General features: G+C 40.2%; 1 pseudogene; it reads left to right on the forward strand.

Annotated features, from left to right (window-relative positions):
* Positions 1 to 5,687: 5,687 nt before the first annotated feature.
* On the forward strand, positions 5,688 to 6,089 carry LOC110290323 (annotated as a pseudogene).
* The last annotated feature ends 3,138 nt before the right edge of the window (positions 6,090 to 9,227 follow it).

The raw sequence follows: 9,227 nt of genomic DNA on the forward strand, positions 1-9,227 counted from the left end.
GACCCTGCGCCCCAGCTGCCCAGGTGCTTTTCTGACCGGAAGAGGGTTGTGGCCCTATGTAGGCCGGATTTCTCTCTCCCCAGCCAGAGCAGTCTCAGGTCCCGTGTCTCCCCCTGTCCTTTTATAGTTCTCCCAAAGTTCCGGAAAGTCCCGCCTCATTGTAGCTACAGATCTCAGGAGTGCTCTAAAGATGAGTGGAAACACAACGATTTACTAATAAAATAGTGCCAATAATAAAAGCAAGTAGGGATATATATATTGAGCCCAATCCAGGGGATTCAATGTACTTAGGCTAATTTTTAAAATCTCTGGCAAATTCATCAGTGTTCCAAGTGTCCAAGTGACATTTGCTAATAACTAAAATTTCTGCCTTTCTAACCTTAACATATGCTATGTCCTGCCCTATTGTTAAGACTATTACTTCTAAGACATTAACCTTTGCCTCCAATTTTTTACATGGCTCTGTGGTATATTATTAATAAACCATGGCTTCTTGGCATGTACCTCTGTCTAGATTGATATGATTCCGAGATCTGGGTGCCCATCTTAGACTGTCCGGCCCTCATAGCAAACCTTATTCCCGAATCAGACCAAAGCGGCAATATGTAATAAAAATGCTTCTTGATGAAGATTTAATAACTGCCACCTGCGCTGTTGGAGGCAGGGATGCATATCTGCTGCTGTCAGGCTGAAGGGTGTTGACTGACCTGCTTGAAAAACAAGGTGGAGACAGTGAAAAGCAACAGTATGAAAGCTTCTTTGGGGAAGTCCAGGTACTCCATTCAATTGCAAATTAACAATGGTTAAGCTGAGACTTTGAGCTCCAGGTGTGGGGGAGGTGGCTTTGTGAATTGCAGAAAAGCTGCAGCTTCTCTAGGAGTGGAGGCTATGCTCCAAATTAATTTTGTTAGGTAATTAAGATTTTAGCTATCTTCCCTAGGAATCTCTAATACTGGAATTATTACTAGCCCAGTCCAAGATTGAGTTAGAATAACTGGTCACAATGAGGGAAGGAGAAGAATCACTATAACTTTTTCTTGTGAGTAATCTTTCTAAGTCAGATTACAAGGTCTCTAATGTTCTATGTCCCATAAGGTTTAAAAAGCTTGAAGCAAGGCAGCTTAGCTTGTACAAACTGGGAAAATGGCAAACAAAGGTGGGTCATATACCCAATTCGGCTTTCTTGTCACTATAGTCAGGGCACTCAGCGAACTCACCTGTCAGCTTGTCACACAAATTAACCTTCATGCTTCTGCAGTGTTCTGTGAAGAGAACCTCTGCTTTTCCCTTTCTCAATAAGGTTCAGGATTAAGCCTTATGCCAATAAGTAGATCCTTTTCATCTCACCTAGACATGATTATGTCTGTTTTTTAAGATGCTATGAGACATTTATTAAGTTCATTGACATCCGAATTTCAAAATTCTTAAAATAAAAGTATGCTTAAAATAATGTGCTTGATTATTCAACATTTTAAAACACCATCCACAGCACACAATTTAATTATCTGTGTTGAAGCAGGGGGAAGCTCAAAAGAATAAGCGTGTGATCCAATTCACATATACTTTTCTCCCATAAAAGGGTTGTTTTTAAACACAGTAATTGGGATGCAAGCATGAATTTATAGAAGCTATAGAAGCATGCATAAAAACAATTTCTTAACATCTTTGGGATAATGATTGTCAATTTTATTTAAAATGATGGTATGCAATAGATCAAATATTAATATTCTGTAATAACCAATTTAATTGCTGTTTAGAACAAGGAACAGACACTTAGTCAGGTTCTTAAGACACATTTTTTTTGTTACAGGTTTTCTAAAATATACGAATATATCTCACAATCTTTATTAGCACCACAGCAGCCTTAATAGGATGTTAAAACTGTGCTTTGAGGTGAACGCCACCTCAGCCTTGCCCGCCTCCGGTCTTCCTCTCAGGCTGAAGAGGCTGAGGCAGCCCAATCTGTTGTAGGCCAGGAAGCCTGAGAGAGGGCGGCAGAGCACCCTGAGTCCTAGCGGCTACCCCCACCAGGGACAGGCAGAGGCTCATGGGGGCAATGGCAAGCATAACCCTCCCCTGAGTTCATTACAAAGGCGCTTGCTTTCTGGCGGCCCCCCACGCCACCACTGCTCAGGGAAAGCTGTGTGTGCAAGGCCCTGCCCCGCAGCAGCTTCACATGGGCCAACAGTTGGCCGGGTGGAGAAGAAAAATGACATTACAATGTTTTCTCTTGCCAACGAATTGCTGTGGGCACAGCTAATATTTAATTACCATTGATTATAATTGATAACAATTATAAAAGCTTTATTTTTCTGCAAAGCCTTTTGTTCTTTGCCAGTGAATTTGCCTCTCACTTAATAGCACCTAACAAAAGCTTAAGTTCTCTTGTGGTGAGTTTAAGGTAAGGTCTTAGCCAATTAACATCTCCTCGAAGGTTTTGAAAATAAAATTTTGATGCAAATCAGTTTTCCTTCTAGATTTTCTGTACCACAATATTATAGTATAACTAAAATCCTAAGTATTAAAAAGATATTGCCTCTGAATCTTTTCTGGAGCAACAGCTACTCCCCAGAACTTAAGAGCTTCTTGTGTGAGAGCAAGGACTTAAAGTAAACTTCCTTTGAGAGGCATTAGCTAATAAAATATTTTCCACTTAGGAAACAATATACACTGAAAGATTTAAACTCTTAGCTTCTTGTATTGAAGCAGAGACACTAAGAATCTTTCTTACATGAGGTAAGGCTATATGAGCCATACCTAGAGGCAAAATTTTCCAGTGATTACAAGCTCACTAGAAGCAAACTCTTTACAATTATCAGAATGTAAAGGAAAAAACAAACTCTTAAATCTATAATAACTTTACATAAAGTAGGCAAGTCGAACCGCAATGTCCTGATAAATTCTACAGCCTGATTGACCTTTTATAAACTTAGAATTTAAACTTTATTTAGAATAACATCTGGGTAGAACTGCAAAGGTGCTCTTTTAGCTAAAAGGAATTTTCCCTGAAGGCAAGGAGAGGCAAGTTCCGAGAGCTTCCTTAGGCACTGTTTGCAAGACAAAAGAAAGTCACACAAACCTTGCAGAGGCTGCTCTGAGCTTAGTTCCTCTTGCAGTGAGGACAGATTTCAGAATTATTAAGTTTCTTTTGCAATATTAGACTATAACTACAACCTTGGGAAAGCAAAACCCAATTTCAAAACAATTTATCACCTTAGAACAAACATCAAAACTTCACTATCATGTTGCAAAATTTGGCTGTCAATTTATACTTATGAATGCATGACAGTGCAGATTTTAATGCTTCATTAAAGAGAAATTGCTTTAAATCTTATCTTTAATTCTATTTTCTAGGATAAGAATCACATTAAATATTATCTCAACTAGAAGTATCCTTAGAAGCCCAGCCTCTTGGCCTGCCTTATGCCACGTGTTGGAAAGACTCCAAACCTAGGTTACCAGGTTAAAGCCAACTTTCTAGTAACCAGTGTTACACCTTTTTGATCATACCCACTAATTTAAAAGCTAATACTCTTGTGATGAAGACACGCAGAGCATATTACACCTCTAAGACCAGTAAAAAACCAAATGAAGCAGCTACACGGGTCTAATAAATTTAGACCAATCAAAGAATTTCAAAATTTCTAGCTATAATTATAAGATAAAAAGCACCTTGTCATTAGCTAAACATAATAATCACGATTGCAGAGAACCCTCCAGGAAAAAACCATCTATCAGCTTTCTGCCCCAAAACTAAGAGGCTGCAGACTCCCTTTCTTTGAAAGTAGCTTTTCCAGCAGTGGCTCTCCTGCTGTGCCTGATCCTGGCTAAAACGTGTGGCCATTCTCTTGCTGAACCAGCAGATAAAGTTTTAGCTATCTTTATTTTCCAACATGAAACACAGAACATTCAGTCATTCAGACAACTAGACACGAACACACATGAATCGACACATGAACAAACCAGTACACCAGACATTAGACTAGACGTTAGACAACATAAAGTGGGCACAGAACTTCTGCTGTAAGGGCTAGCGAGAAAAAGGCAGGGCGTCCCCCCAAATTTCTCTCTGCCTCTGGGAGAGTTTCAAAATCCACTTTCCTCTATATTATTTTATTATTACAAACCCTGTTTCTGCCGCCTGATACAGCTCCTGTCTGTGGACATCCACCTGATTATTTAATTTAAACCCTTTTTCCTCTTGCCTAAAGGAGCTTTTTGAAAACTGTGGACAACCTCCTGATCAGTTCCTAGTTCTGAAAATTTGCTACTGACCTAAGTGAATCCAGCGTTGAGTTAGCACTGATTCCAAATTTAGCCTGTATCTTCCGCACCTCCAGCAACACTACCTGTTGCTTCACCATGTCCGGATTCGAAATCTCTGATTCTTTTTCTTCCCGTGGAGCTCATTACCAAGCAGCATTCCTCCAGCGTTTTTTTTTTTTTTTTTTTTTTTTTTTTTTTTTTTTTTTTTTTTTTTTTTCCATTCCCTAGGTCCCATGTTTGGACACCAAACTTTTGGAAACCGACCCATGGCTCACATGAACTGGGTTTCACCTGGGAGACAAACCAGGGCTGAAAAGAGAGGGGAACTAGGTGGACAAGAGAAAAATGGAGCCAACACAAGGTTCCTGATCAAGGCTCAAATGTTTAATTGCGAATGCACTTATGGGGGGGGGGGGGGGGCCCATTCCGGCCAATTCATCCTTGGAACCTGGAACCAGCTGCAGGTCTGGGTGCAGGATAGGGTGTTGTCTCCAGAATAGCTTGGCAGCCTCCCCACAGGTAGCAGTTTCTTGAAGAGGAACAGTGACAGTGGCTGAACAATAGAGTGATCTAGGAAGGCTCAATTTTAGGTAATCTCCTTGTGACAGAAAAGGTCAAGGTCTGGCTCAGCCTGCTTCAGGCTTGGGGGAGGTTACACTTGGCTACAGGAGGTGGCCACTGAAAGCTCCATATCCCCTGCTACTAGGAGTCCTATCTAAACAGAAATTTCTTTTTCTTTTTTTCTTTTTCTTTTTGGCGGGGTGTGGGGGAGGGGTGTTTTTTGTTTGTTTGTTTGTTTGTTTGTTTTTTCCAGACAGGGTTTCTCTGTATAGCCCTGGATGTCCTGGTACTCACTTTGTAGACCAGACTGGCCTCGAACTCAGAAATCCGCCTGCCTCTGCCTCCCGAGTGCTGGGATTGAAGGCGTGCGCCACCATGCCCTGCTAAACAGAGATTTCTTAAGAGAGGAATTTCTGATGGACAAGAAGCATTTAAAAAAATGTTCAATGTCCTTAATGGTTAAGATCGAAACCTTGAGTGATAGCACATGCTGAAGAGGATGTACAGCAAGTACAACATTATTGCATTGCTGGTGGGTGTGGTACAACTCCTTTGGAAGTTTCTCCTTCACTTCTACCTTAAGTCCCAACAGTTCCATTCCTAAGCATATACCTAAAAAATTCCCCACCATACCACAAAATACTTTCTCAACTATGTTCATAGCAGTTTTATTCATAATATCCCCAAACAAGAAATAACCCAGATGTCCCTCAACTGAAGAACTGATAAAAAAAAGTGTAGTGGATTTACAAAATGGAATACTGTTCAACTATTAAAAGAACAATTACAGGCTGCGGTTTCCATGGCCCGAGGGGGTGGTCCAGCCGGCTCCCTACCTGGCTCTGCTACCGCCATGGCGGAAGCGCCTTCCCTCAGGACATCAATGCAAGCCTGAAGAAAAAGTAATTGCTTCCTTTTAAGCCATGGCCTATCAGTTATACAGAAATACAACTTTGGGGAACAGTCTTCAAGAGAGCCTTGATGAGCTCATACAGTCTCAACAGATCACCGCCCAGCTTGCCCTTCAAGTTCTACTTCAGTTTGATAAAGCTATAAATTCAGCATTGACTCAGAGAGTCAGGAACTGGGTCAATTTCAGGGGCTCTCTAAATACATGCAGATTCTGCCATAATGTTTGGACTTTTCTTTTGAATGATGTTGAATTCAGAGAGGTGACAGAACTTATTAAAGTGGATAAAGTGAAAATTGTAGCCCGTGATGGTAAAAATACTGGCTCGAATACTACAGAATGAGTAGAGAAATGCAGCTTTTTTTAATGCTACCTTCTGTTATTTTCATCGCTTTTTGAAGAGAAACATAGAAGAGTCTTTGTTTTTAATTTATTCTCCCGGTGCAGAAATGACAACACTGTGCTATATATACTTCCCAAGGGTCCCACAGAGAGAAGCATGTGACTCTGTTCTCTTAAATGACCTTTAGTACACAGCATAAAGAAATGTAACTTTTTTTAATGACAAATCAAAAGTGGTTGCCTTCATAAGATTATTCTTCAATAAACTCATTTTAAAACTTAAAAAAAAAAACAATGACGTTATTAAATTTCATAGAAATGGATGGAACTAGAAAATATCATCCTGAGTGAGGTAACCCAAATTCAGAAAGACACACATGGAATGTACTAACTTAGAAGTGGATATTAGGCCTAAATTACAGAACAACCATGCTACAATCCACAGACACAAAGAAGCTAAATATCAAAGAGGATCCAAGGGAGGATACTTGAATCTCACTCAGAGGGGGAGATAAAATAGACATAGGATTGAGTAGAGAGGGGGAGGGAACTGGGTGAGAGAGAAAGTGGGGAGAAAAAAACTGAGTGAGATTGACAGGGATAGCAGGCATGGGGGTGATAGGGTGAGGAGTGAGAAGAGAAATCAGTCTGGGGGTGTGCATCTCTAGGAAAATTCAGAGACCTGGGATTGGGGAGGTTCCTAAGAGGATATGAGGGTGACCCTAGCTGAAGTCCCAAATTTCTAATCATGATTTTTCTACTGGCCTCTGGCTCTGGAAGTTTAGCTAACTAACTCATCCATTTCACAAAATTATTGAATGCCTTAGGAGTTAAGCCTAGATTGGCAAGCAAAACCAAAGAAGATTATTAATATTAATTAGGAAGCTTCCACTTCAGTTAAGGCAATGATAATGGTTTAGTAGTGGCTTGATATAAACATTAAAATCAAAAGAATGCATGCAAATAATGATGACTGGACACTAAATCAGGGCATGTAACAAGTTCCCACAAAGGTGAGACTTTTACATGGAGACTCCTGAGGAGGCTTTCTGAGGTGGTGACTTTGAATCTAAAAGTGAATAAGGAGGAGATAAGCTAATGAAAATGAGGAAGGAGCAGTGACCACAAGAGCTCTTGGCCCTACTACATTTGCCAAGGACAAGTGGAAGTGGATACAAAGAACTGGGAAGAGACTGAATGAAGAGAAGCGATGGCATCTGAGCTAAAGAAGACATTAGGGTTCTGCAGCATGGGATCCTCACTCTGCTGAAATCAGCGGTCCTTCTGTTCACTCCAGGATGTTCATCCACAGCCCAGGTCTCTCCTTAATACATTCCAATACCACTCTTTATTCTAATTGTAAATGTCAGGAAAGTCTCCATACAATCTGAAATCCACTTGAGCGTGGAGAAGAGGATGTAAGGTTGAAATAGCCTCTAGTTGAAAATCATTGCTTTGAAATACAATGAACTAAGAAGGAATTGTTGGTGGGTTTTATGCAGGAAAGGAAAAAACGGATTTTATATAGAATCATAAGACAATGCCAATTGCTCTACCATAGCAGAGCTGGAGCAATCTCTCAGCAGTTACAGGTACCTTCTGTTCTTGGAGAGTACTTGGTTACAGTTCCTAGCAACCATGAAGAGCCTCACCACCACATGTACTCCAATTCCAGGGAAACTGACACCCTCATCTGGTTTCTGGGGGTACCTGGCATATAGCACACATACATACATGTAGGCTTATACACAAAATAAATGAATAAATAAATAAGCAAAAAATTGTCATATCATATGCCATGTTTCTGTTCTTTGATGAACACAAAGGTAAGTGATTAAGCTTAGACTTAGTTTTCTGCATGGTGCCGTTAGCAAGAGATGGACAGTTCAAGAGCTGAAGCATATCTATCAGAAGGCATTCTGCTCTTTTGTGTCACCTTGAAGGGAATCAGGAGACATTAAGCCCTCCCTCTTTCTTATTCTTTTGCTTCTCTGGGGCCATGAGGAAAAAAAAGTGTTGGTTCAACATGTACTTCAAGTCAGGATGTACTGTCTGAACACAGCTGGAAATAATAATTGAAACACACAAAACTGAGAGCTAAACTGAAATTGCTTTATGAGTTGTTTGCCTCAGGTATTTTGTTACAGTAATGGAAAAGTCACTGATATAAGGAATACATAGTGAAGACCTGGTTTCATTCATTTATGTTTTCATAGTTTAGATGAAAGAAATGACAAGAGAAATATACCGACGTTGATTTTCAATGCACCGATGAGAAAAGGTTAAAGGGAAACATGTTTTGAGCTTCCAATGAAGTTTGGGATCCTTTGTATCTCAGCACTGAGGGAAAGAATGTCTTTAAGGTTTCTTTTGTTTGTTTGTTTGTTTGTATTTTTATTAGAAATTTTCTTTATTTACATTTCAAATGTTATCCCCTTTCCTAGTTTCCCTTCCTAAAATCCTCTATCCTCTCTCTACTACCCCTGCCCCCCAACCCACTCACTCCTGCTTCCTGGCCCAGGCATTCCCCTATACTGGGGCATAGAACCTTCACAGGACCAAAAGGGCCTCTCCCCCCATTGATGCCTGACTAGGCCATCCTCTGCTACATATGTAGCTAGAGCCCTGAGTTCCACCATGTGTACTGTTGGATTGGTGGTTTAGTCCCAGGAAGCTCCGGGGTTACTGGTTAGTTCATATTGTTGTTCCTCCTAGGGCGCTGCAAATCCTTCTTAAAATGTCTTTAACGTTTCTTACCTCAGCAATTGACATCCAATTTACTGAGAGAAAAATAGAAGCAAGATTGGAGTAGTGATAAAGGAACTGAAATGTTAATTTAGTATGATAATTAATGGGTTGAAGGGATGATTCAGCATTTAAAAGCTTCTTGGAAAACCAGAATTTGATCTCGATCCCTCAGTTCTGGTGTATTATAACCTTTAGAATTTCCAGTTTCTAGGGATCTGACAGCACCTTCTGACTTTTGCTGGTGCCCAGAGTGAAAGGCTTACACATGACACACATATACAAACAAAAATAAAATAACTTAAAAATAAAAGGCTAAATAGAAGCCTAAATAAATAATTGCACATGCAAGACTGAATTCTAGGTATCGGAGGAACTGCCAGTATCAATTTGATGGCATCAT

This window comes from Mus caroli, chromosome 2, assembly GCF_900094665.2.
Source record: "Mus caroli chromosome 2, CAROLI_EIJ_v1.1, whole genome shotgun sequence".
NCBI classification, from domain to species: domain Eukaryota; kingdom Metazoa; phylum Chordata; class Mammalia; order Rodentia; family Muridae; genus Mus; species Mus caroli.